Source organism: Nyctereutes procyonoides, unplaced genomic scaffold (genome assembly GCF_905146905.1).
Source record: "Nyctereutes procyonoides isolate TBG_1078 unplaced genomic scaffold, NYPRO_anot_genome, whole genome shotgun sequence".
In the NCBI taxonomy this organism is placed as follows: Eukaryota; Metazoa; Chordata; class Mammalia; order Carnivora; family Canidae; genus Nyctereutes; species Nyctereutes procyonoides.
The window spans coordinates 2,820,580-2,847,408 of NW_026575139.1; the positions used below are offsets into that span (position 1 = coordinate 2,820,580).

The following is a 26,829-nucleotide window of genomic DNA, read 5'->3' on the forward strand; positions in this document are numbered from 1 at the left end:
GGGCAGGCTTGCCCAGCCTGTGGGGGTGGCAGGGGCACAGAAGGGAAGCAGCGCCCTGCACACGAGCTTGTGTGCAGTCCCTGCTCACATCTCCTTGGCTCTGGGAAGTCCTGGGTGAGCGACTGCAAAGCCTGGGGATGGAGCAGGACTGGGACCTGGGGCTGCAGGCGGTTGCACCCCAGCCAACCCCTGGGGTCCACGCCCCCCCATGCAGGACCAGAGTCAGGCCCATCTGACTCAGAAGCCCGGTCTTGAGGGACCACGTGTTCCTGGAGGGTCTCAGGTTCTCCTTTGTCCCTCCCCGCTCGCAGCCCAGAGCTAGAGGCCCGTGGGCTCCAGGGACAGGGAGGGGGGTACATCACCTGAGGTCCAAAGGTCACTGTGGGCTGACCGGTGCGGTGCGCTTGGCAAGTCCCTCGGGGAACACCCTGCCCTCCCGGGCTTCTGTCCTCACCTATGTGATTGATGGGGATGGGCTTAGTGAGTTGTGGAGGAACTTCCAGTCCAGGGCTTGGGGTCAGGGGGTCTTGGGGACAAAGAAAGAGAGACAGGAGAGTCTGGGAGACAGGCAAAGTCTCTGCCTCTAACATTTGCCTCTTTCCAGAAGCTTCTACAGGCTTCCTTTAGTGGGGGTGGTGGGTGTGTGATCTCCTTCTGTGACTCTGGTGACCTGACCATTCACCTGGGCTGCTGGGCGAGTCCTTGGGAAGAACTTGGCCAGGTAGGGATGGGAGTCCCTCTGAGCCAGGGCCCATCGCCTTGCCTCCCTTCCCTGCCAGGGGGCTGGGGGGGGGCGTACTTCCTGGACAAGGTGCTTTTTCTGGAATAGGAGCCTGTTTTGGATCCTGGGGAACTGCTCTTGGGGTGCAGTGGGGGCCTGGGGGTGGGCCATGGGTAGCTTGGCCTTGCTGGGCCCTTCCAGGCTTCAGCCCAGGAGTCAATGAGTCCACGATTCTGGGGCATAGGCTCTAGGAACTCTAGGAACTGCTCCCCAGGACCCCAGGCCTGCCATGGGTCCCCACTGGGTGTGGGTGGTCAGCAGGTGGGCCTCTCTGCAGACCCCAGGGGAAGGACTGAAGCCCGGGTGAGCCCCATCCCGCCAAAGGAAGCCATGGTCCATGATGCCCGTGGAGTGGGCAGTGCCAGGATGGAGCGGGAGATGCCAGGCCCGGGACTAGGACAGGTTTTGAAAGGGGCGGGCTGGGCAGGGTTTGGGCAGGCGCAGCGGGAGTGTGTCCGGGCAAAGCATGTGCACCTGTGGGGAAGCCAAGTCTCCAGCTTCCTTCTTCCCTCCCCCCTCCTCCTCTCCCCTCCCCTCTATCCTCCCTCTCCCTACCTCCTTCCCCCCTCCTCCTCATCCCCTTCACACCTGTCCTGTCCCTCCTCCCTCCATCCCCCTTCCTTCCCTCCTCCCTCCCTTCCTCCCCTCCTTCCTCCTCCTCTCTACCTCCCCTCTGTAGCTCCTTCACACCCGCTCTCTCCCTCCCTCCCTCCCTCCCTCCACAAGTGACCCCCTGTGCCCGCATCCTTGCTCCCCAGGGCTGGCTGTGTGGGTTAGCAGATGCTCCCAGCAATGCCTGTGCCCTTTACAGCATGAGAATTCTGTGACCGTGGTGGGTCCAGCTGTCACCGAGAGAGGGAGAGTCTGGTGGAGACAGCCTGGAATGGCCCCGGACACCTCCGCTGGGCAGGGGGGCTCGGTACCCACCTTGCTCCGGGGACACAGGAGTGCCCCTGCCCAGCAGCCGGGCGGGAGGGCAGGTGGGGGTCTTCTGGGGTCGAGGGCTGGAGGTCACAGGCACGTCCCGAGCTCTTGGAGCTGCCCGGCCACCCGTTGTGCCAGGATGGACAGGGTCACCCTGTTGGGGACCTTGCCGCTGGGGCTTTGCCCTCCGGGATGGGCAGCCCCAGGCCCTAGCCTGGCTGGCGGTGGCCTCAGAGGGATTCTCGGGGCACCTCTGTCCTCACCAAGGGCTCTTTAGAGAGGAAAAAAGAACACATTTCAACACCTCCAGATTCTGAAAATGGATTTCTCCCAGGGAAACAGAGACTCAGAGCATGTTCTCTTCCCTGAGAGAGAGCCAGGAAAGCAGCGGGGGAGGGGGAGGGGGAGGGGAGAGAGGTCTCGGGAGGAGGAGCGTGGGAGCGGGGGCGTCAGGGACCTGGGTGCAAATCCTGCTGGTCGCCCACTGGCTGCGTGACCCTGGCACAGGACTTCACCTCTCTGGCCTCAGTTTGTCTTTCTGTTCAATGGGGTGACTTGCTGCTCCATAAGGGAGGTCTTGAGGACGTGATGTGGATAAAGCGATTCTCGGTCTTCGTCCCTTTTTCGGGATGAGAACCTTCCTGAGTCCGGGGTGATGATGGACTTCCGCAGGACGTCTCAGAGCCCCAGAAGGACCCATGGTGCTGGGTACTCTGGGTCTGACTCTGGGGCCTGAGTCCTGGCTGCGTGGAGCCTTCTCTGGGCTCTAGTTTCCGCCCTGTAACCCGGGAGCAAGGATCTGCACCTTGGAGGCTGCTGCAGGGCGGGGGGTCAGCAGGGATGTGGGTGGGGCGCCAGGCACAGTGCCCCTCTGGGGGGCAGTGCTCTGAGGGGTGGGGGCATCTCCAGGTGGAGGCAGGGCCTGTCTGCCCCGTGCATCACCCCTCCTTCCCCTGCTGGTCCTCTGGGGGCAAGCCCTCGTTGCTGCCCCTTGCGGCGGGCTCGACTTCGGGGCTGCCTCCTCCGGGAGGCCTTCCTAGGTGCCCGGTCGGATCCCACGGCTTCCCACTCTGCTGCTGCTCACCATGTTGTCTCTCCAGGGACCCTGTAGCTCCCCCCCACCCCGGCCTCTCTGACCTCACCCCCTCCTCTCCATCTTCCAGGGTCACGTTGGTCAAGCCGCTCTCCGCTCAGCCTGCTGTCCGGCCATGCAGCTGGCCTCTGGGCGGGCCCCCACTTCCCTTCGCAGCTCGTCTCCCGCCCCTGCCCACCGGCAACCCCACGCCCCACCACGAAACATCACAGCAGTGACCCCCCAAGGCCCGGGCATGTCCCCGCACGTGCCTCCTCCTGGGCCCGCGATGAGGTGTGAGGGAGGCATCAGCCTTTCCATGCGGAGCCAGCCGAAGCTCAGGGAGCCCGGGCGCCTCACTAGGCGGACTCAGTGTCTGAGCTTGAACCCAGGACTCCTGCCTCCAAGTGCGTGCTTGTCACACCCAACCACAATTTCTCCGAACGTGCTCCATCCACTAGTTCCACCACCTTCTCCTTCTGGAACTCCCTTCCATCCCAATCCCTCCTTGTTTTTCAAGGCGTGGCCCAAATGTTGCCTCCCCCAGGCAGCCACCTTGGATTCCTCCTCAGATCTCCAGCCCCTCCCCCTGAAGCCTGCTGTTGCCTCTTACCCATGACCTTGCTTCACCATGGTCCTGGGAGGGAGGAGAGATTATGTTCCAGTGGCAGAGATCGCGAGTCCCCCCCCCCCCCCATTATCCATTCTCCTCTTTTCCTAAAGTAAAAGAACTCTGAATTCCAGCGGGGCACACGGCCGCCCATTCAAGTTCTCAGCCCCTTGCAGCTGCGTGTAGCTATCTGGCCAGATCCTTGCCAGTGACATGTAAGAAGTGACCCATGTAACTGCTGGGTCCTGTCCCCAGAGAAAAGAGCGGTGGCTTCCCTTTTTCCTTCTCCGTGTACCTACTGCTGGATGTCAGTGGTGATGGCAGGAGCTGGAGCAGCCACATTGACTATGGGGTGCAGGGTGGGTGTTGAGGATCACAGAGCAGCAAGGTGGAAAGAACCTGGGTCACCAGCACAGCAGCAAGACTGCCGACGCACAGACCACGTCCCAAAGCAAGGGGCGAACCCTGCTGTCTTGTGTTATCCAGTGTTTCGGGGGCATTTGTTAAAGCTGCCAAAATGTACCCTAATCAGTATGGATCCAGAGAGCGGAGTTGGCCAACTGTTTGCAGGACGACTGATGACTAGCCAGAGGTCAGTAGCCACAGCCGAGGGGGTGGGGACGGTGTGTCGGGGCCCACGGGGCTCTGGGGTGATGGAAGGGCCATGTCCACGGATTTGAGCGCCGGCCCTGCCGCATTGTAGTCATGGCTCCCCGGGCGGGTGACCTAATGGGGCGGTGGCTCCCCTGTCTCTCCCGGGACATGTGGGTGACAGTCCACCCCCAGGAGGCTCGGGTGAGAGGACATACTTAAAGGGCTTGGTTTTGAAAGTGCTCACGGGAGCTGGTTCCCTCTGGGGCTCAGTCGGCCTCAGTGAGAGCTGAAGGTCACCCCTCTTCCTGCCTGCCCCCCGCCCCACCCCTGCTCTCATGCCCCTCCGCCGCCCTGCCTTTCCCTAGGGCAGGGTGGCTGGTGGGTTCCATGAGCCCCCCTGCCCCCCACCGCCCCAACACTCAGCTTCTAGCAACGCCCGCTTTCCCCCTGGACTTTTCCAGCTCTTGAATTGGTCTGGGAACCTTTGGAAATACCTGCAGAGGAGAAAGGAGAATTTCCTTCCAGGAAGCTGTTCTTAATCTCGCACAACTGCAGGTGCCCAAAGGTTGCCCACGCATCCTTCTAGCCCCCCGTGCACCCCCGGGAGCGGTCCTGACTTGACCCTTTGCAGGAGGCCGGCCCCCCAGAGCCCTCTGCCCACCGGGCTGGGGCAGCCCAGTGCCCCCGCAGGCCAGCCCTTGTCCCCCAGGAACCTCCAGGTGAGAATAAAGGGCCCCTGCAACGTGGCCCAGCCCGGTCCCCACTCTGGAGCCTGGGGCTCCAAGCCCCACCAGCCTGGGGCCGGGGGGGGGTTGCTGAGCTGGGGCTTCAAGCTCTGGGGTCACCCCCAGGGTGGTGCTGAGTGAGGGGATGCTGAGAAAGTGGCTCTGGGGGCCCCCTCCCCACCCCAAACTGGGCAGCACTGCTCTCCAAGCTTTAGGAACCAGGTGTCCCTTCTGGCTTCAGCGTCATACAGTTTGGGAGCACACGGTGCCCTTCGCAGTCACCCCCTTTCCAGCGTTTTTAATTGTGGTGAGACACTTCCAAGAGTCCCCATCTTCGCCGTTTCTACGTGTGCGGTTCATTGGCGTGAGGCACACTCAGTCGTGCAGCCGCCGCCACCGTCCGTCCCCAGGACTTTCGCATCTCCGCAGCCTGAAACCCTGTCCCCCTTAAACGCCGACCCCCAGCCCCCTCCCCAGGCCCTGGTGCCCCCTCACCCTTCCGCTTACTGTGCCCTTGAATTTGAAGACCCTGGGTACCTCAGGGAAGTGGACTCTACGGTATTTGTCCTTCCGTGGCTGGCGGAGGTCACTCAGCATAACGTCCCCGAGGTTCATGCACGTTGCAGCAGGTGTCAGAGTCTCCTTCCCCTTATGGCTCAACGGTCCTCCGTTGCGTAGACGGACCACGGTTTACCTACTACCCCGTCGGCGGGCACTTGGGGTGCTCCCACCTTTTGACTACCATGCATAGGGCTGCCATGAGCACAAGTGTGCAAACGTCTCATCGAGTCCCTGCCTCCAGGGCTTCTAGGTGTCACACCCAGAAGTGGAACTGCTGGTCACGTGGTAATTCTGTGCTTAATGTTGAAGGAATCTCCGCGCTGCTCTCTACCTCGGAGGTCACGCCAGCAGGGCCCGGGGGTTCCTCTTTCTCCACATCCTCACCAACACTTGCTTTTTTTTTTTTTTTTTGTTTTTTGTTTTGTTTTGTTTTTTGAATTTTATTTTATTTTACAATAGCCGTCTCAGCAGGTGTGAGGGGCTCCAAGCCACCCTTTTTAGAGGTGAACTGAGACCCGGGGAGGGGAGGGACCGGTCTGAAGGCTGCTTGGGGGTGTGGGGTGCCGACACTCAGGGAGCACAGGTCTCCAGGCTCCTCCTTCCTCCCTGCAGGGCTGTGTCCTCCCGTGAGGAGGCAGATTCCCTGCCGGAGAGCCCTCAGCCTCTGTCCCCATGCGGTGAGTCCCGGTGTCCCTCCTTCTGTGCCCACATCTGGTTTCTTCCCCAGCGGGCCTGCTCGGGAAGGTGCAGGGCACACCGCCCAATACGGGGTCTGACTCAATCGCCTGTCCTTACAGGGCTCATGGTGGGGGACCATGGGGCTGCCAGGGTGAGATGTACCCAGATAGGGGTGACTCAGCCCTGGGGGGCGAGGGGCAGTGGACCAGAAGGGCAGGGGACACCTGTTAATTCTACATTTCTGAAATTCCAGCCTTTTCTGTGGGCCTCAGGTTGGGGCAGGATCATCAGCTAAGGTGTCCCACCTCATTATGACCCCGGGTGGGTTTGTAGCCCACAATAAGCCAGAACCTGGATCTTGAGGGGTAGGACCCAAGGGCAGGGGCGAGTCACTGCCAAGCCGCCGGTGGGCCCCTCCAGAACTGTCCTTTCATTCTTGAGGCTCGGGGCCCTTAGAAACCCGAGTCCTGTCCCTTTCAAGGAGGCCACAGGTGACTCTACCTTCCCACCAATTCCTCATTTGTTTGAAGTAGAGAATCCCAAAGATCTAGAAGGCTCCATTGAGGAAGGGACACTGAGATGAGGTCAGGGTTGGGGAAGAGTCGCTGGCCATGCTTACTTCAGGGAGAAGGGGTAGCATGAGCGAAGGCCAGGGGAGCGGGGGAGCTCGGGCCGCGGGGGAGGGAGAGGATCCTCCAAGGCTGGAGGGCAGGCAGGCCACGGGGCCCAGGGAAGGGCTGGAACTGTGCTGGCTTCCTTGCACCTCTAACAGCAAATCGCCACCCGTGTAGTGGCTTAAAGCAACACACATTTTATTACCTGGCAGCTCTGGAGGTCAGAAGTCCAAATGGGTGGACAGGGCTGTGTTCCCTCTGGAAGCTTCAGGGGAGAATCTGTTTCTAGCTTTCAGAGGCCTCCTGCCTCCTTCTACATTTAAAGGCCCCTCCTGATGACCCTGGGCCCACCCAGGTAGCCTAGGGTCGTCTCCCCTTCTCCTCCTTTGAGCACCTCTGCAAAATCCCTCTGGGTCTTCAGGAAAGATGACAGGTGCACAGGTCCCAGGGTGAGGACCGGGCCATCTTGGGGTGGCCTTTATTCTCCCAACCACAGGCTCTGGCCTTTTCCGGAAGGTGATGGGGAGACTGACGGTGTTAAACAGAGGAAGGCCATGGTCACACGTGGGTTTGAGAAACATCCCTCAAATGCTGATGGGGTCAGATGGCTGTTACAGATGTCCGCCCGCGGAGTGTGGGGGTGCATCCCCTTCATGGCTGGAAACCCAGCCCCCTTCCAGCGCCTGGCATGCAACAGGGGCCCAGATGAGGAAACAGAATGGAGTTGTGGGAGGGGTGTGAGGTGGTGAAGGGCAGGGGTCGGGGAGGGGGCGCTGGGGGTGATGGATTAGGGCTGCCAGGGGAGGAGTCGGGCTGTGCTCCCCAGGAAGCCAGGAAGGCTCTGCCACGGAGCAGAGGAATGGAGAGGTGCCCCGCAGGCTTCCCTGAGCTAAAAACTCACAATTAGTGCAGGCCCAGCTGGCCACGCCCCCCGGCCTCACCGGCCCAACCTCCCCCCCCTCTGATTGGGTGAGGGTGGGCGCCTGCCCCGAGGGCTGGGGTCCAGGGCTGGATCTGTGGCGGGGCTGTCCCCCCCCCCCCCCCCCCCCCCGCTCTGTCCGACAGGGCCTCAGACGTGAGTCGAGCAGGGACAGGTGTGTGTGCAGGTGGAAGGGACTGTGTGTGGGGGGGCGAGTTCTGCTGGGGCCTACCCTCTGGCCCCGGGGGCCTCCACGAGCCAGGGGCTTCCCCCAACCCAGCACATCTCCTGAGGTTCCTTCATCCCCTTCCCCATTTCTCCAGGGAAGCCCCTAGTGCCTGCACGGGCTGCGGTCCAGGCTGTGGCCCCGGTGCTGGGAACCCCAGGAGACCGGCCTGGCCTCATGCCCAACCCCCCGCCCCCGTCAGGGTTCTGCTTGAATCCATTGGTGGGGGGAGGCCCAGGTGGCATCCCGAAGCCTGGGCGTGGTAATTTTCCTAGGGTCAACAGTAGGAAGTGTGGACAGGCCAGGCCTGGGTGGGGCAGTGGGGTTCCTGCGAGAGCTGGAGCCTGGGTGGGGGGCAGTGGGGTCCCTGCGGAGAGCTCGGGCCTGGGTGGGGAGCAGTGGGGTCCCTGTGGAGAGCTGGGGCCTGGGTGGGGGGCAGTGGGGTCCTTGTAGAGAGCTGGGGCCTGGATGGGGGGCAGTGGGGTCCCTGTACAGAACTGGAACCTGCGTGGGGGGCAGTGGGGTCCCTGTGGAGAGCTGTGGCCTGGGTGGGGGGCAGTGGGATCCCTGTGGAGAGCTGGGGCCTGGGTGGGGGGCAGTGGGGTCCCTGTGGAGAGCTGGGGCCTGGGTGGGGGGCAGTGGGGTCCCTGTGGAGAGCTGGGGCCCAGGCTTGCTGGCTGGCAGGACGTCTGTTTGGTTCATTCTGGCTCCCTCCTTCCTCTGCCCCCCTCACTGCCCTCAGGCTCCCAGTCCTGCCCCACAGCAGCCCCTGCTCTGCCCACCCCCCCAAGAGTGGGGAGCCCAGCACCACCCTGGCTTCCTATTCCCGGCCTGTCCCCTGGTGCCTCTGAGCGAAGCTGCTCCCCTGCCCCCCGGGGGCGTGGATGCAGAGGTCACAGGTCACCAGAGCCCCTCCTTTATTTTATTCAGCGGCACCCATGAAGACCTCGTTTCTGCCAGGTGGGGGCTGGGCGCTGGGACACACAGATAACATAGCCTCTGCCCCGGGGACTCCTGCCTCTGCAAACACAGTTTTTCACAATAACTGGGTCAGTGGGCCACCAAAGGGAGGCGACGGGCCAGGCTGGCGGGCTCCAGACCCTGCGCCCCAGTCTTGCTCAGCCAGACTGCTATGCTCGGAGGTGCTCCACTCACAGCACGTGGCAAGTGCAAAGCCCCTGAGGCCTTGAGGTAGGAACCGATTTTGTCTCTGCCCCAGGACCTTTGCACCTGCTCTTCTCTCTGCCTGGAACATCTTTCCTTGGCTGCACGGCTACTCCTACGGGGTGGGGGTTGGCTGCCATGGAAAGACACAAAATAACAGTAGCTTCTTAGAGAAGTTTATTCCTTGGTCAGGAAACACCAGTCAGCAGGATCTCACAACATGATTTATGTCCTATCCCTGTACCATCAGTTTTATTATTTACTGAATGTTTTTATTTAAATCGACTTGCCTTTTAAGCTTTAAAGCTTATGACCGGGATCCCTGGGTGGCTCACTGGTTTAGTTTAGGGCGCCTTCGGCCCAGGGTGTGATCCTGGGGTCCCGGGATCGAGTCCCGCGTCGGGCTCCCTGCGTGGAGCCTGCTTCTCCCTCTGCCTGTGTCTCTGCCTCTCTCTCTCTCTGGGTCTCTCATGGATAAATGAATAAAATCTTAAAAAAAAAAAGAAAAAGGTTATGACCTAAACAATAGGAAATGAAACTCAGGGTTTGATCTACTAGTTGTTACACATATTTTTCTCGATACGTATGGACATAGAAAAATAAAAGCTTTGGATACTATTTATTATTTATTTATTACATTTTTTTAAATTGGAGTTCAATTTGCCAACATATAGCATAACACCCAGTGCTCATCCCATCAAGTGTTCCCCTCAGTGCCTGTCACCCAGTCACCCCCACCCCCCGCCGACCCCCCTTTCCACCACCCCTTGTTCGTTTCCCAGAGTTAGGAGTCTCTCATGTTCTGCCTTTGGGTGCTCTTTAAAATCACTTGTTACCTCTCTTTGAGAAACTCTGAACTACCTATTTGGGGAAACTGAGGCTCTGTGAGGGGATGTGGTGTGCGTAAGCATCTGAGAGTCAGTGCTCCAGCTGGCCAGTGCTGGGCCATCTGCCCCCCCCCCTCGAGCTGCACCACTGCCTCCCGGGGGAGCACTTTAGGGGCAGAGTGAGTCACCAGGGAACGCACCCTGCTCTCCTGCCCCCCGCCTGCCCTGGCCAGTTTGTCCTGCACCCTGAGGCTCCCTTGGGCCCTGCAGCGGCCAGGCTGGCCTCGGCTGTGCTGCTGGGTCTGGTGTCTGCGGCCGGCCAGTCTGGGGCCCCGACCGCTCTGGCCTCACCTCCTCCCCCTTCATCCTCAGGGACCTACACCCCAGCAGCGCGGGTCTGGAGGAGGGCTCAGGGATGGAGGATTAGAAGCTCAGCAGAAGGCAAAGCACTAGGTATGGAGACGCAGATCGCTTCCCGCCGGGGGGGGGGGCGGTGAATTCCCACTGGGGGCTGAGGGAGGCTTCCTGGAGGAGTAGGGGTGCAGCACGGCCTCTGACTTATTTGCTGCGCTGGCTGCTTGACAGTTTACAGGGGACGGCAGTAGCCGGTGATTCTGAGGTCACGGAACAGCATGAAGATCACGAAGCTCGCCTTTCGGACCCTACCTTGTCCCGCACTGCGTGTATCGGTTACTTAAGCTGCGTAACAACGTGCCCCCATACGTAGCGGCTTGAAACAGGCACATTCGTGATGTCACAGTGTTTGTGACGTCACCTCACTGGGTGCCCTGCTCCGGGTCTGCCCGGCTACCATTGAGGTGCTCTCCAGGGTGGCGTCGGTCTCCGGATCTGGCCGGGGAAGGACCCGCTTCCAAGCTGTCCTGGGTGGCCATTGGCAGGGTTTGTGGCAGGCAGATGGCGGAGGCCGCCCTGGGTTCCTGGGGCCTGGGTGCCACCTGGGCGCCTCCACGTGGCAGCTTACTTGGTCAAAGTGTGCCAGCCCGCAGGGTCCGTGCGCCTGGAGTCCCAGCCTTCCAGTCTGTTTGTGGGAATGCCATCATGTCACTTTTTAGAAGTGAGTCTCAGGGTCCAGCTACACGCAAGGGGAGGGGATTCTGCAGGCGGTGGACCCCGGGGTGGGGCCCCATCCTTGACGGCTGCCCCCACCCCATGGGGCAAACAGAAGTGATAGTTGTGGCTCCTGCCCTTTGAGGCTGCGCTGCGGCTGCACTGTGACTTGGGGTGTGTGGGGGGCAGCGAGGGGGCGGTGGCAGGCAGAGAGCTGGAGAAGGCTCTGGGTATCGGCGGCTAAGGGGTTCCAGAACCTCACAGCCCCGCCCCCGCCCCCCCTTCGGAGGCGCCCCAGCTCCAGGGCCCCAGCCCACCCTGACCACTGTGGCCATTCTTGCCCTTCCAGGGCTGCCTGGGGATGGGCTTGGTTGAGGGGGGACCAGGAGGCCCCCCCATCCCCAACCAAATGCCTCTTTTCAGGACAATGGGGAAGGATTATAAGGAATTGACCATTTGTTCTTCAAATGTTTTGCAATTTTCCTGGAAATGTGAGGGATTCCAGAGGGACCCAGGGCTGCTGGTCTGACCTCTGTCTGGTGTGCTCCTGCGGCCTTTCCAGGAACTGGCAGTCAGTGGCTGGCCGGGTCCCCAGAGTTGCAGGGCAGCCAAGGTTATGGAGTCGTTGGCAGCAGGGGAGGGAGCAGCGGGGTGGGAAGAAGGATGGGCAAGGTCCCACCTGCCCTGTTCTGGGGCTGAGTCCCCGCAGCAGCTGGGCCTCCCTGGGGCTCCTGCAGCCACGGGTCCCCCCTTTCCATCCCGGCTGCTCTGTTCTCCTGGTCACTGAGTGGCAGCCACACAGCACAAGGACAGGGCCCTTCCAGGAGGAGGGCCCAACCCTGGCACAGAAGTGACCTGTTGCTGGGTGACCTCGGGAGAAGCTGGCCCCTCTGAGCCTCTGCTTTCTGGTCTTTAAAAGAGGAGCAGGAACGTTTGTCCTGCACCGGCCACCCGGCAGAGGCTCCCTTGCAGCCACCTCTCTGGGCCTGTTTCCCCTCCTGGAGGATGGATTGTTTCAGGGTTAAGTGAGATCACAGAGGTCGAACCTTCTGTACAGGATCCTGCTTGGAGCGCCTGCCCCCCCTTCTCAGCAGGAACGAGGGGGCTGGAGAAAGAAAAGGCAGGTCTGGACCTGGAGCGCCTGCCCTTGCTCAGTGGCCTGGGTCGGGGCTGGGGCTGGGAGGCACGGGGAGGGGCCCCGGTGTCCCCAGGCCACCGCCCGCCCCTCAGGCAGAGGGCTGGTTGTCCTCAGGGCTGGGTGGCTGGGTCTGCCCCTAGGCCTGCCCCTCTGGCCTCCCCCTCGTCTGTCTTCTGGAGCATCACTGTCTGCTCAGTCCTCAGGCCCCTCCAATCTGGCTCCCACCCCGAACCCATTTTAGGGGAGACTGTCCCATCCCGGAATCTGTAGGGCTGCACGTTTGTCAGCGACCACTGCCTCCATAGGGTGCTGCCCTCATCCCCACTGCGTGCTCCCCTTGTGCCCCAGGGTCCTGTCTGAGCCCCTGCCCACCTCGTGTCCCCTCCTGGCCCAGTCACCATGCAGCACTGCCCTCTCCTTGCAGCTGTGTCCTGCCTGCAGGGTCACCCCGACTTCCCCAGCAGGACACCCCCCAGGCAGGTCCCCCTCCTGCAGCTCCTCTAAAGGACCTTCTCTCCCGCTGCCGCCTCGTCGGCCAGGAGGGAAGCACGAGCTGCAGAGCCCGCTGGCTGCCCTCAGACGGCCGGGGCTCCCCACACGTCTGCATGTCCCAGTTCCCCTCCCAGCTGGCTGTGGCCAGGAGACTGTCTATGCACAGTCACACCTTTGGGGTTGTACTTGTCACGGGAGGGGCCATGCCCTGGGGAAGTCATGGCCCAGAGAGGAGGCCAGACCCCAGGACCTTGCAGAGGGCGGACTCCTGTTTTAGCCCATGCTTCTTCTATTTTTTTTCTTTTACTTTTAATTTTTATGGAATGTAACTTCATTAACTAGGCGTGACATTTTAGAATATTTAAAATGACCACATTCCTCGTAGAAATCCCTATTTGACCACAGTATTTCACTCTTTAAAATACCTGCTCCAGGGGCGCCTGGCTGGCTCGGCGGGTAGAGCGCGTGACTCTCGATCTTGGGGTCATGGGTTCGTGGCCACGTTGGGTGTGGGGCCTGCTCGACTTCTCTCCTCCCCGAGATCCTGTTCCCAGTCTGTCTCTGTTCTACATCTTTGCCACCAGGTTCTCGTTCTCTCTGGACGTGGAATCTGGGTCTCTGGTTCTGAAACCAAACCTTCGGGTAGAACCCGGACAGTACTACTTCTTCGGCTACTTCCTTGGCACTGGTTGCTTTTTGGGCTCTTGACTCTGCAATGCCAGCGGCTTTAGCAGGCTGCCCTCTGGTATCAATGCCCGGGTGAAGGGTGTTCGTAAATGCCTCGATGGGGGTGTGTAGGTGTGAGGAAGTGTAGCCGGCACAACACCGTCTGTCTTCTCCGCTTTGAGTCTCCTCTGCGGGATGATCTTGGTCTTGGCTTGGCTCTCAGTCCTCATCAGGGTCTGATTTTTTATTTATTTATTTATTTTTTTCTCTTTGATTCTGAAACCAAGTCTGGGTTCTAGACTCTTCAGTGTTGGCTTCTAAAGCAAGTCTTTGTTTGGTAGCACAACCTGGGTAAGGGTTTCGGTCAAGGGCCTTAGTGGGGATTTTCAGTTGGTCTTCGGTGGATCAGGTGTGGCTGCGTCTATGATTCGTGGCTGTGAGAGTCGTCTCAGGCCCTGCTGGAAGTGGGTTCTGAAGTCTCTCTAGCCCACACTTCTAAGTGAGAGAGCTGAGCTTCTATTTGTTGAAGCCACGGTCATCTTGGCGACTATCACACACAGTCCCACCCACCATGTCCCCGTATGTAGTGTCCCCTGTCCCAGTCCTGGTACATCTCCCATGTTGCTTGTCCATATTGCCAGGGTCTCGCTGCACCCTGCATGGGTTCCAGTCACCCCGCATAGCCTGCCTATGCCTTTAGGGTTGGGGCCTCCCCTTGCTTGCCCTGTGGGCTTCAACAAACCTTTGCCGAGCACCTTCTGCGTGCCAGGCCCTGTACTAGGCATTCACAGGGGTGAACAAGATGGCTCTGGCACTCTGGAGAGAGGTCCTTTATGTCTGGATGTGTCTGCCCATGGGCTGGGGGACCCTGGACGGCAGGGATGTCCTGAGGCCGCCTCTGCACCCCCTGCACACAAGAGTGGGTGGAGCATCCTTGTTGAAGGAGTGAGACACAAGCATGAGTTATTACAGGAGCCCAGGGGTGTCCAGATCCAGCTCCTAGGTAGGGTTTGAGCGGCCACCGTGTCCCTGATGCACGGGGCGGGTTGCACACCTCTTGAGACAGTGCGGCCTTCCTTCTCTCTCTTGGGCTTCAGGGGACCCCAGACCCTCTCCTTGCCGGCCCTGCTCACCTCCAGGCCCCAAGACCTGCACTCGGGGTCAGGGGTGAGTCCCCACCACCCCGGGGAGGAGGCTGGGCCAGAGCTGCTTCCTGATGGGTGCTGCCTCAGGCCAGCCGGACAAGGTGACCAGGAGCTCCTGGCCCCTGGCGGCAAGGGGTGGTGTGGGCCCAGGCGAGGAATTCTCCACTGAACTCATTTCCTGCCAAATCTTTTTGGTGAAATTGTTTCTGCTAAGCTTTATGAATTGGGCCGGTTGCTCCAGCCCCCTGAGGGGGAGTAAAATCGGCCACCCCCAAACCTGCCACTTTGGCATATTGATGATTTTGAGTTAAAGTTACTTAAGAAACAGCTGGTACAGGAAGGACATTCTGACCTCCCTTGTTCCCCTGGAAGCAGGAAATCAGTCTCCCATGGAAAGGTGCCCTCCCTGCACGAGGAGGAAGAGAGGCGTCCTATAACCAGAGGCGGCATGGCCGAGGAGGCCATGCAGACAGTCCTTGCTGCTTCTTCACCATCTGGCCTGAGCCCAAACCCCTTTGTTTTGTCAATTCTTCACAAATGTAGTGCTTCTTTTCCTAAAAGGTATAAAAGCTGTTCCCTTTGGCTATTTCTTTGAGCATCACTTCTTTGAGGTTCCTATATATACGAAATTGAATTTGTTTTTTTTTTCTCCTCTTTTTAATGTGTCTTATGTCAATTCAATTATTAGACCAGCCAGAGAACCTAAAAGGGAGAGCTTTCCCTCCCCTACACCCTACTGTGGAAGGGAAGAGGCCAGGGCTGGACCCTACCCACTGGCCTGGTGGGTACAGATCTGGCCCCTTCTCTAGGGAGGTCCAGGCCCGTGGCTGGAGTCAGAGCCTGAGTCCTGAGCCTGGGGACAGCCCTGCTGACGGATGACCCGGTGACTCTGCTGGTTGAGGGGTTGCTATGGGCCAGGCTGGTGAGGGAGAGGTAACTAGACACAGTCCCACCTCTGGGAGGTTCTCTGTTTAGTGGGGTGACAAATACATCAATACTTCGGCAGTGACTTTCAGGGTGTGCGGGGAGCATAGCCTAAAGGAGGGCCTGGGATCCAAGGGGAAAGGTTGCACTGGGAGCCAGGAAAGACTTGAGAGAGGAGGGGCGTTGAGGGATGGGTAGGAGTTTGCTGTGTGGGAAAGTGGAAGGAAGGTTTTCCAGGCAGAGGGAAAAGTATGGAGTAGTTAGGGAGTCGCCGTCTCTATGGTGGTGTTGGAGTGGAGCGCCTGGGGCATGAAGAGCGGCTCCACGGGCTGGCCTCAGCCTGGTCCTGTGTGCCCAGCCCCCCTGGCCCCGCCCCCCTGAGGCAGGGGAAGACTCCAGAACACTGTTTCAGGACAGGGTCTCTGCAGGGGAGCGGTGAGCCCAGATACAGAGAGTGGGAAGTACACAGCAGGGGGACAGGGCTGAGGAAGAGAGGTCACTGAGGGTGACTCTGGGGTTCCTGGTGTGGGCAGTGGTGGGGCCGCTCTCAGAGGAGGGACTGGAGGAAGCATTCCGTGGGTCACAAGCATGCAGCATCCTTGCCTGGGGGGGGTCACCTGTGCGGTGGCCTGTGGCCGAGCACTGCCCACCAGGGCTCCGGGACCCCCACGGGGGCGCCTGGGCTGTCCAGCTGGAGAGCTCACGGGGTGCGGGGCCCTGGCCAAGCCTGGGTGGGTTTAGCAGCCATGGGGACTCTGTGGCTTCTGCATCGCCAACCAAACTCGGACCTTCTGGTGTTTACGGTTGGCAAAGTGTAACTTCCTGTTTTTAAGAGAAAAGGATTAGAAACGCTTATTAAAAAGCCCTTTGAAGGCATCAAAAGACTTCCTGAGCATCAAGTGTGACTCTTACAAAAGAGCCATTTAATGATTTAAGCAACGAGAATGGGAAACATACCGGCCCGGACCTCCTTGGGACCTCACCAGTTCTCACCAGGCCCGGAGAGGCTCGGCGGCCCCGTGCGGTGTGGGCCGAGGGCCCCGGGCAGCGCAGGGGCTGTACAGGGTGCCCATGGCAGGTGCGTCTGACCACCCTCCGCTGTTGTCTCTTGTCTCCAGCACCCCAAATCCCCTCAGGCCTCTTGGAGGCCCCAGGGCGCCCCCACATTGCCCCGGGGCTGACCTCCCATCCCTGCTCCAGTGGCTCACCGCCAGCCTCAAATCTGCCCATCACTGTGTTGACCGCCTGCCTCCAGGTGGCCCTCGGCCTGGCCTCCACCTGTGTGTCCGTTCTGTATGTTCCTTGTCCCCAGATGCCAGTCCTGATGTTGCTCGGCCGAGGCCTCCTCACTGACCTCTGGCTGTGCTCTCTGGTGTCCGTTCATTCCCTGCCCCCTCCTGCCTCCTTGGGGTCCCCGCACTGGACACAGAGGAGATGCAGACCCTGCCCAACTCTCACTGCCTGTCCACGCAGGGAGACCTCGGGCTTGGCCCCGAGAAGGTACAGTAGGGGCCAGGTGCCCTTCATCCTTGCTGGGTCCTGGGGCCACCCTGGGAAGCCAGAGGACAATGAATTTCTTCCTTCCTTCCTTCCTTTCTCTCTTTTAAAGATTTTATTTATTCATGAGAGACACAGAGACAGGCGGAGACACAGGCAGAAGGAGAAGGAGAAGCAGGGCTCCCTCCTGGGACTCGATCCAGGACCCCAGGATCACGACCTGAGCCAAAGGCAGATGCTCAACCATCGAGTCACCAGGTGCCCCCTTGAATTTCTGTTTAGTTTTTTAAAGATTTTATTCATTTATTCATGATAGACACACACACACACACACACACACACAGAGGCAGAGACACAGGCAGAGGGAGAAGCAGGCTCCATGCAGGGAGCCTGACATGGGACTCGATCCCGGGTCTCTAGATCAAGTCCTGGGCTGAAGGCAGGTGCTAAACCACTGAGCCAGCCGGGCTGCCCCTGAATTTCTGTTTAATATAGGAAGATAGAGCTGTGGCCTCAGATCCCTCAAGTCCTCAGAGCCCTGCTGTCACAGCCAAGCGCCCTGGTTTGAGGACCCCTCCCGCTCAGCGTCCCAGGGGTGATGCTGCCCCCGTCTACCCGCAGGCCCCTGACCGCTTCTTTTGCCCGGGGTTCCCCGGTGTTTTAGGAGTCCCCCTGCTCGCGAGCTGGAGGCCCCCCACTCAGCCACGTTCCTCCTCCTGAGTCGGCCAGATGCCCCTCGCTCGGTGCCTGGGCCTGGTGACCTCACGTGCCCTCCCAGGATAACCCCCGGTGCCACTTCGCGCTCCCGGGTTCCGCTCCAAACAGGATACGTTGTTACTTAGGCAGCCATTAAACACTTCAGGGCTCCCAGAAAATGCCAAGGAATTCTTGGAATAAAAATGACAATGAATAAAGTTGCCTGGAAATGAGGCTATGGGGCTGGATTTGATTATGCCCCACTTAGCAGAGAAAGTTAGCTTAGTACAGCTGAGGCGAGGTGAGGCTTCCATTTGCTTCGGTAAAAAAGATGCTTTTCATCCCCCCCCCATGGGGCCTGTGATTGTGGGGGGGCACAGAGTCAGGAGTGTGGCTGAGCTGAGGTCATTTCTGCGGGGCTGCGCCCCCGGTGTGGGCCGGGGGCCTCGTCTCCAGCACTGTGGCTGTGGGTGTAGGTGCGGACAAGGCAGATAGCAAACACGGCGGCACCTCCGTCACCCCATGCTAAGTGGAGCCCCGGGGTTCCCCCCACCCCCGCTGGCTCCCTGGCGGTTGGCCTCCCTCCGTGTCCCCCCTCCTGCTGGACCATGCACACTTCCCTCTCTGCACCCGCACAGCCCTGCTCGGGCCCCCCGGGGCTCCCCTGCCATCAGGGCGCAGGGTCTTCAGCACAGGCAGTCGGACCCTGATGCTTCCGTGCTCAGTACTCTTCTGTAGCTCCCCGTGGCCGCAGACGAAGACGGAGCTCCGGCCCCTGGCCCGTGATGCTTCATTTTACCGCGTGGACTGGACTGAGCCTCGGGGGTAGGGGGAAGGGATTTGGTCAAACGCTGTTTTGGGTGTTTCTGAATGAGATTAACGCTTACACGGGTCAAGCGAGTACTGAGTATCGAGTACCGAGTACTGCAGACTGTCCTCCCGACTTCAGGTGGGGGGTGGGTGGCTCATGCAGCGGGTCACAGACCTGAGGACGACAAAGGCTGACCTCCCCGGCCTGCCTGCCTTTGAACTGGGACCCAGGCTGGTTCCTGCCTTTGGACTCCCACTGACACGTCAGTCTTCCCGGGGCCTTGAGCCTCCTGGTTTCCGGAAGGACACTACGCCGTTAGCTCGCCTGGGCCTCAGGCCTTTGGAGGACAGTGCTGTCCTCTGCACGTGTGTCCCCGAAATTCATATGGTAAAACCTAACCTCCAAGGTGACGCTGTGAGGAGGCCAGCCTCGCGGGGAGATGGCTTGGTGCCCTTGCGGAGACGCCGCAGGGAGCTCCTGGTCCCTTCCACCACGTGTGGATGCGGCCAGAAGCCCTTGCAGGCCGGCGCCCACGCCCTGACCTCAGACTTCCAGCCTCCGGAGCTGTGAGGAGTGGATTCCTGTGTTCACGAGCCCCGGTCCCTGGTCTCCTGTCGCAGCAGCCCCAGCAGATGGAGAGGGCGGGCACCGAGGCTGCGGGCCGCTCCCCTGCAGTCCTGGGGCTGGCCTCCCCTGGCAGCACCTGGGCCCATCTCGCTCCCTCTGTCCTCTCCCCGCGGGGAGGCCTTGCAACACAGCTCCCGTCCCCAGGTACCAGGAACGCAGCTCCTTAGGACAACTGGATGTGCCCTCTTCCCCTGCTGGAGGCCAGAGGTCCGAAGTCGGTCGCCTGCGTGGGATCACCCTGTGGCCAGTACCGCGCTCCCTCCAGAGGCTCTAGGGGAGGATCTGTCCCCGCCTCTCGCAATTTCTGGTGGCCCCAGGGACCTGGGCTTGCGGCCACCTCTCTCCAGTATCTGCTTCTGCCTTCCCGTCTGTTTGTCTCTCCGTAAGTCTGACCTTCTCGTGCCCCACGGAGAGGGACCCTTTGGTAAAACTGCTCCAGGGTCATCTCCTTCTCTCAAGACCGTTGACTGAATTCTGTCTGCAAATGCCTGGCCTGAGAAGGGGGAGCACTCCCAGTTTCCAGGGGTCGGGGTCTAGCTTCTAGGGGGCCGAGGCTCACCCCCTGTCCCGGCCACAGTGGACTTCCCTGGTGTCCCCATGCCCTGGAGTTGCACGCAAAGTCATGCTTCATGAGCATTCGCTAGGGAGCAGGCGAATGAGAGAGAACCAGAGGCATCTCCCATCTTCCAAGTGGCCTCCGTGCGCCCCTCTGGGGTCTGTGCCAGGCGACAAGGCCCATGTGCCCGCTCACGCACACACCAACACCGACAGCAGTCTCCACAGCCTGCGGCTTTCCTGGAGCGATTCACCCAGGACTCGCGTGTCCTTTCCTTTATTTCCCCCAACTCTGTGCCGTGATACAATGCGCCTGGGATGTAGTGATCGGAGAAAGCGCCCCGTTCAAGCCTTCCGATGCCTGTGGCCCTGGGGGGCCAGGCCCTGGCTGTGACCAGCTTCCCCTGAGCACCTCCCGAATGCTCTCAGAAGCCTAAGGTTGGTGTGTGCGACTTTACACGTTGTGCTCAGGCTGGGAGCACGTTTCATAAATATCCATGCTCGCCCCTCTCCTCATCTCTGTTCAAATCCATTACCAGAATCAGTTCTGAGACTCACCCTGCAGGGGGGCTCCCCTCTCTTGGCTGGCCTGTGACTCTGTGACTCGGCCTGGGCTTGGTCCCCGTGCTCCACCTGGCCCTCCTGCCCTGGATCCCGGGGCTGGCTCCTCTCCCCCGCTTCTCTGCCTCAACCCTGCTGAGTCCTCAGCCCTTCCTCCTCGCTCCCCAGTCCTGGGTCTGATGGACCCACTCTGTCCCCTGCAGGTCCAATGGATGGGGTGGTTGGAGCTCCCGTGTGCCCGGGCTCTTGGCCACCCCCTGCCCACGCCACTTCTAGGGCACAGCTCAGCCACAGCACCACCACCAGCAGGATCCTGGGGGGCCGACAGCACAGGCTCTAGAGTCAGAAAGTTGCATTCACATCCCAGTGCTTCTACTTTCTAGCTCTGTGACCCTGGATGAATTATCGGGCCCCAGTTAGCCCAGCTGTAAAAGGGGGATGACGGCAGGGATTCCCACGGTAGACAGGACCGTCACTGCTGGCCTCCGAGGTTCTGAGGTTGGCAGCGAGTGAGAAGGCCTGGGGAAGGAGGCGGAGTTTGGCCTTCCTCAGACTTCGGAAGGGCTGAAGTACTTGATGTTAACAACGAACAAGTGGGTGGGCGGATGGGTAAGTAGACAGGTGGACAGGGGGCTGGACCCATCAGTTGTCGGGTGGGTGAATGCTCTGATGGGGGGCTTGGTGATGGCTGGCGGGCTGGGTGAGCGAACCGTGTGTGAGTGGTGGATGGTTCATCAGTGGGAATCCATAGACAAGTGGTTGCATTGTTGGGTGGCTGGATGGACCAATGGTTGGCTGGCTGGCTGGATCGATGAATGGACTGAATGATACCTGAACAGGTAGATGGGAGGACAGATGGGTGGACAGGTAGAGTCAGTTGGATACTTCCACGGATGTTTATTGGCTGGCTTTCTTGTCAATGAACTGATGGGCTGATGCCAATGGGGATGGATAAATGGAGGAGGCGGCATCTTAGCTTCTTGCGTTGGCTATGGAATTCCTAGTGGTCAGGTAGGATGGAGTGCAGGGCTAGAGGGGATGTGGGTTGCAGGTGGCCCTTCCCAGGGCTCCATGTGGCCTCTGGGTCTATCTAGGCCGTGGAGCTTCCTCCAGGACAGCTGGCAGCCAGGGCCAGGGCCAGGACAAGCCCTGATCTCACTCCCGGTGGCCGGTAGAGCTGGGGCTCAGGAGGCACTCAGCCTGGCACCTGGTTCTCTGGATTAGTGCTTCCTGCCTTTTTTAAAACTCCTTGTTTGGCCTGCTCTGCGGGCCTGGTAGGCCTGGGGGTCTGGACGTGGGGCTGGCTTTGGGGGTTGACGGGAGGGGCTGCGGAGTGCAGATCACTGGGGGCAGAGGGCAGGACCACTGGGAGGCCGATAGCACAGCTGCTGCCCCAGGAGCCCAGGAGCTTGGAAACTCCAGGGGAGCCTGTGTCAGAGTCTGGGATGAGTTGGGATGGGGGTGCGGGCTGGAGAACTGGGTCTGCTCCCACTTGCTCCATGACTTGGGATAATGCTTCTCCACCCCTGGACCCGGGCTGCTTGCCCTGACCTTCACAGGCTGGGTTAGGAAGTCCTCCTGTACCCCAGGGGAGCCAGGGTGGGGTGGGGACCTCAGATGTAAGACAGAAGCTGCTCTTTCCCTCCCCGAGGGAGGGTCTTCGTGCTCACACCCTGCCCTGACCTAGTTGACAGCGCTGGAGGACTCTGGGGGACACTGCCTGGCCGCGTCTGGTGGGCAACTGTGGGGTTCTGGGGCAGATGGGGAACCACAGTGAGCCCGAGGCGGGCCGGTGTGGGCTGAGATGAGGCTGCCAGACACGGGCTCACGTCCAGGCTCTGCATGGAGACCAGGCTCCAGCTAATTAGCTCCCACCCACCCACATCCTCCCCTCCTCCCACGCCCAGGCTCACGTGCATGCTGCCGATGCACCCCCATACCCCCAGCACCCCCAGATCCGCCCTTTGCAGACAGCCCCCACAGCAGCCCACCCTACGCGCCCCCACAACTCCCACTGCGCATCCGCCCACACTGCCTGGAGACACAGTTGCATTGTCTCCTCCCCGTAGGCACCTGTCACCCCTGTGGTCATAATTACCCACATGGTGAGCACATCCACTCGCCTCCACACAAATGTGCCCCCACCCAGACACGCCCCCCATTTCCCAGCCCCCACATGTGGTCTGGGTCCCTGTGGGCTGGGTGGAGCCGGGGTGGGCTTTCCAGGGGCCTTGATGGACCACCTGCCCCTACACCCACCTCCACCACCTCCAAAATGGGCCCCACTGACCTGGATTGGGAGCCATGCAGTAGAGCTCAGGGAGGCCTTTCTGAGTCCTGCAGGTCCAGGCCTTGGGGTCAGGCACCCCATTTCTGCCCCTCTGGGTCTCAGTCTCCCCATTTACAATGGGCTGCTGATGCCCAAGGGGCCCGGATGTGCCCGCCACATAGCTCCACATCCTCCTCTGGCTGACGGTGACCTGCTTCTCCCTCACCCGCCCCAGGCGACCTGCTTGTGCCTCCCCCACTCTTCACCCCTACTCCACCGCCACCCCCTACCTTCCTCTCCCGCTGGGTTCCATGACAAACCGCCCCCCCCGGCGTCCCCCACCCCGCCCCAGTCTTCCTTCTCATCTCACATCAGTTTCCACATCCCTGGGGGGGCCCCAGTCACTACTGTGGTCTCTCATCCTTGCACCCCATGGATCGAAAACGCTCCCTGCCATCCCTCCCTATCCTGCCGAGGTGCACCCGACTCCATCCACACCCAGCTGGCTCTGCCTCGAAAAGCTGGGTCCTGAGCAACTACTCCCCAGCCGTATTCCCCCCGAGTCCTCAGCCTCCCCACTCAGCCCCTCTGGACGAACCCAAGCCTCGGGGCCCCAAGGGCCTCCGCACGTGAGCAAGACGTGCTTCTGTTACACAGACCGTGCCTGGGTCACCAGCCTCTGTGCAAGGGGTGGGAGGAAGCCGCCCCTCCTGCCACCCCCCTTCCCACCCACCTCGGCTCTCCCAGCCCTGGGGTCAGACCCACCTGCTCTTGCCCGTGACTGCCACCCTGTCGGTTACGCTGCCTTCTGCATCCTCTCCCCTGCATCCCTTCTCCTCTGCATCCCTTCTCTCCTGCATCTCCTCTTGCCTGCATCTTCTATCCTGCATCCCCCATCCCCTGCATCCTCTATCCTGCATCCCCTCTGTCCCCTGCATCCCCTCTCCCCTGCATCCTCTATTCTGCATCCCCTCTCCCCCCTGCATCCCCTCTCTCCTGCATCCACTTCCTGCATCCTCTCTGTCCTGCATCTGTACTCTCCTGCGTACTTACTCTCTTGCGCCTTGTTACTTGTGCATCCTCCCCTTCCTGCATCCTCACTCTGTCCTGCACTACTGGATCCAGGACTCAACTTGAGGCTCTTAGTAAACAAAACCAAACCTGCCCTTAATGCTTAGCTTCCTCTAGCCTCCTTCCAGGCCCTCTCTGTAGAGCAATCTGTGGAAGTGTCCACACTGCTGTCGGACCCCCACTCAGGGCTCCTGGGCACAAGAGGCTTCCAACCCCTCTGCGGCTACCTCCGTAGGTGCGGTGGCGCTCGTGCACACTCTGCTTGCTATGTGTCTCAGGATGTGAGTCTGAATGGGCCACATGAGAGGGGGTGCTTTGTAGCCCACTGGCTTCCACCTGGGCTCGCCCATGGCACCCACCACCAGGCCGTGGAGTGTGGGAGGAGAGCAAGGTGGTGTGTTGGTTTTTTGGTTTTCTCCCTGCAAGATTGCTGTGGGCTGCCTGGACCCCTGAACAAAGGACCTTAGTCCTCCCAGGGCCCTCTGCACCCAGCTCTACCCTCTGGCTCTGGGTTCTAGACACTGAGTCACTCCCCTCTTCAAGGGGCCACCCCTCGGCTTGCCTGGGCCATCTTACCCACAGCTAAATTCAACGGACGCTGACCGCTGCTGAGCACCAGCACCTCTGTTCTGAGCCCTCTGTGCCCAAGCTCCCCAGACCCGGCTGCTGGGACACCTCGGGGAAACATGCCCCAAACACCTGCTGACATGCTTGTCCCCATCTCAGGACTGGAACTGTCAACTGCCTGCCAACCAGGTTTCTCTCCAGCCACAACCTCCTCTGCAGCCCGGTCCCTGGCCTACACCCGCATCTCGGCTTCCACTGCCCCCGCACCCCTATCTGTGCTCCCACTGCCCCCGCACCCCCATCATCTCTGCTCCCACTGCCCCCGTACCCCCATCATCTCTGCTCCCACTGCCTCTGTACCCCCATCATCTCTGCTCCCACTGCCCCCGCACCCCCATCATCTCTGCTCCCACTGCCTCTGTACCCCCATCATCTCTGCTCCCACTGCCCCCGTACCCCCATCATCTCTGCTCCCACTGCCCCTGCACCCCCATCATTTCTGCTCCCACTGCCCCCGTCCTTCCCTCACACGCAGGTCTTCCTCCCCCTTCGGCAGCGGCTCACTCCCCTCCCCGCCCCTGCAGCTCCAGGCTGCAGCCACTCCCAGCTGCTTTCTCTTGTGTCCAAGTCCAGGGGAGTCTACGATCCTGAGATGAGACCTTCAACATGCAGTTCCCTCTGCCTGCGTCGCCCTTCTTCTCCTGCTTTGCTGGTCTGCGGCCTAACACCCCCACGTAGCTGACACGTCCACGGTGGGGATGTAGTGCTGTCACTCAGACGGCTGTGGTTAGCCGCGCAGATGGAGGGGGGCACTCGGGGGACACAACCTGAACACAGCCCTTGCCCTATCGGTCATGTGAGGGCCACATGTTGGGACAGGGACTCTGGCACGCCGTCTCAAAGCCCTGCCCGTGATAGAGACCTAGGAGAAGGTGAGGCCCCTTCCGGTCTCTGTCCTGTGATGCTGGAATTGGGATCATGGCTCCTGTTGGGGGAGTGTGGGTGCCCTCCTCCCTCTGGGGCCCCGGCAAGGCCACACCCCCATCCAGCAAGGAGATGCCCAGGCCTCCTACAGTCCAGCCTTGCTCACCCTGGGGGCTCTCGGCCTCACCCTGCCTGACCCCCGCCAGGCCCCGGGCTGTAGGGCCTCCTCTCCAGCCCTCGCAGACTCCCCCGGTGGCCGCTAGTGCTGGCAGGGCCGGCGTGACCGGAGTCTTGATTGTAGACGCGGCTCCTGTGTCTGCAGCCCCTCCCCCAGGGTGGTGGGTTGTTGTTTTCATGCTTCACTACAAGGAGCAGGTGACACACAGGGACATGGGGCAGGGCGAGGGCTCGGGTCCAGATCCCTGGTGACCGTGGGGCCTGGGCCCTGCCCGGCAGCGCCCATCCCGCGGCGGCCCCGGGGGTCCAGCCGGAGCCTGTCTTGGGGGCTGCCGGTGGCCCGAGATAACCCCCCTCAGCCTCCTGTTAGGAACGCGGCAGTGGGGGGAGCGGAGCTCGTTGGCTCGGCGACGTGGAGTGTTTGTCATGTTCTGCGATGTGGCTGTGGACGCCTGCCATCATTTATCATCATAATTAAGTGCAATTTGGCAGGGGGATGGGTGGGGGAGCTGACAGTCCCCTCACCGCGCCTGTCAGCGACGTGAGCGTGAGCCCCGGCGGCCCAGGTGGAAAGGGCAGGGGATGTCCCGCCTAGCCCCTGGGCTGGTGACCCGATGGACCCTGTATCCTGACCCCTCTCCTGCCCCCCTCTCCCCGGCCCAGCCGAAGTCACCGGCTCACCAGGAGCCTGGCCCCGGGTCCAGGCTGCCTGGGGCCGGCTGCAGCCCCCGGGGTGGCCAGCTTCCTGCAGGTGGCCTCCGTGGGGCTGGCTTGAGGCCAGCTGCTGCCGTCCTTGGGGTATGTGGGAAGCAGCCATGAGAACAGCTGGGGGCAGGGCCTGGCCTCAGTGCCCCCAGGCCTCGAGCTGGCCTCCGCAGAGGGGGGCTGGGGCAGCGGGGCCCCACTGCCTTCATGCCCACCCACCCTCTGCCCGCCTCTCGGGGCTCTCTTCGCTGTCGGGCCTTCAGGGAGACCCTCCTGAGCACAGCAAGGCCGTGTCCCTAAACGGTCCTCCGCTTCTTGCCGCTTAATTACACGCCTAACTCTTCTGTAAGTGTCCGTCTTTCTCACTAGACCGCGAGCTCCGGAGGGCACAGACCACACCTGCACAGCGCCCCGCGGGGGGTGCCCGATGCACCTGCGAACGAATGAGCGCTGCGAGCTTGTCAGGCTCGCTCCGGGGCGCCGGGCCCGGGGTCAGGGCTGCAGGCTTACACGCTCACGCAAGGGCGACACGAGCGCTTGCTGGGTGACTAAGGGAGAGTACGTAACCGGCAGGGGTACCGCAGGGACGCTGGCCTGGAATGGAAGAGTTGGAAGGGGGACTTCTTGGAGGAGGTGAGCTCTGAGCTCTGGGACGTAAGGAGTCGGCATGAGATCAACCCAGAAATAGGGACCATTGAGGAGACCACCACTGGGCAAACACGCTTAGGGCCTGGCCTGGGTCAGGCTGGGTCAGGGGGCTGCTGGTCTGGACACAAGGCCTCCTGATGCTTCCCCACCAGTGGGTCAGAGGCCTCCATTCACGGTGGCTTCCTCTGGGAAGGCAGGAGCCGGTAGCCAGTAGCGTGAGGCTTGCTCCGCAGGGCCTGCTCCCAGCCCAGCTTCTCCTTAGACCAGGGAGAGTAAAGAGGTTCGATCTCGCTTGTCAGCTTTGATCCAGATGGTTGCCTTGTGTCCTGTGTTGAGAAGGTTTCTGATGTTCAAGATGAACTCCGTGGGAAAGCCTGATCGGTAATGGATTAGTGATGTCTGCCATGGGCACCGGACTCACAGGTCGGGGCTCGGGTGCAGCAGATTCCTGGCCTAGACTGCAGATCACAGACTTATCAGGCTGGACAGGGTCTTGGGCATCACGGAAACGGGGACTCCGGGAACAGCAGGGATTTGCAAGCCGACGGCAGAATGAGGCTTGAGCCCCGGCCCGTCAGGCTCTTTCCCGGCCT

The 26,829-nt window shown here is 60.9% G+C and overlaps 1 long non-coding RNA gene across 1 annotated transcript; it reads left to right on the top strand.

Annotated features, from left to right (window-relative positions):
• Positions 1-10: 10 nt before the first annotated feature.
• On the top strand, positions 11-8,925 carry LOC129496174 (uncharacterized). The gene is made up of 4 exons (XR_008661676.1): positions 11-721; positions 2,869-3,979; positions 4,443-4,700; positions 8,635-8,925. It is a non-coding gene; the product is annotated as an uncharacterized LOC129496174 (long non-coding RNA).
• Positions 8,926-26,829: the final 17,904 nt, after the last annotated feature.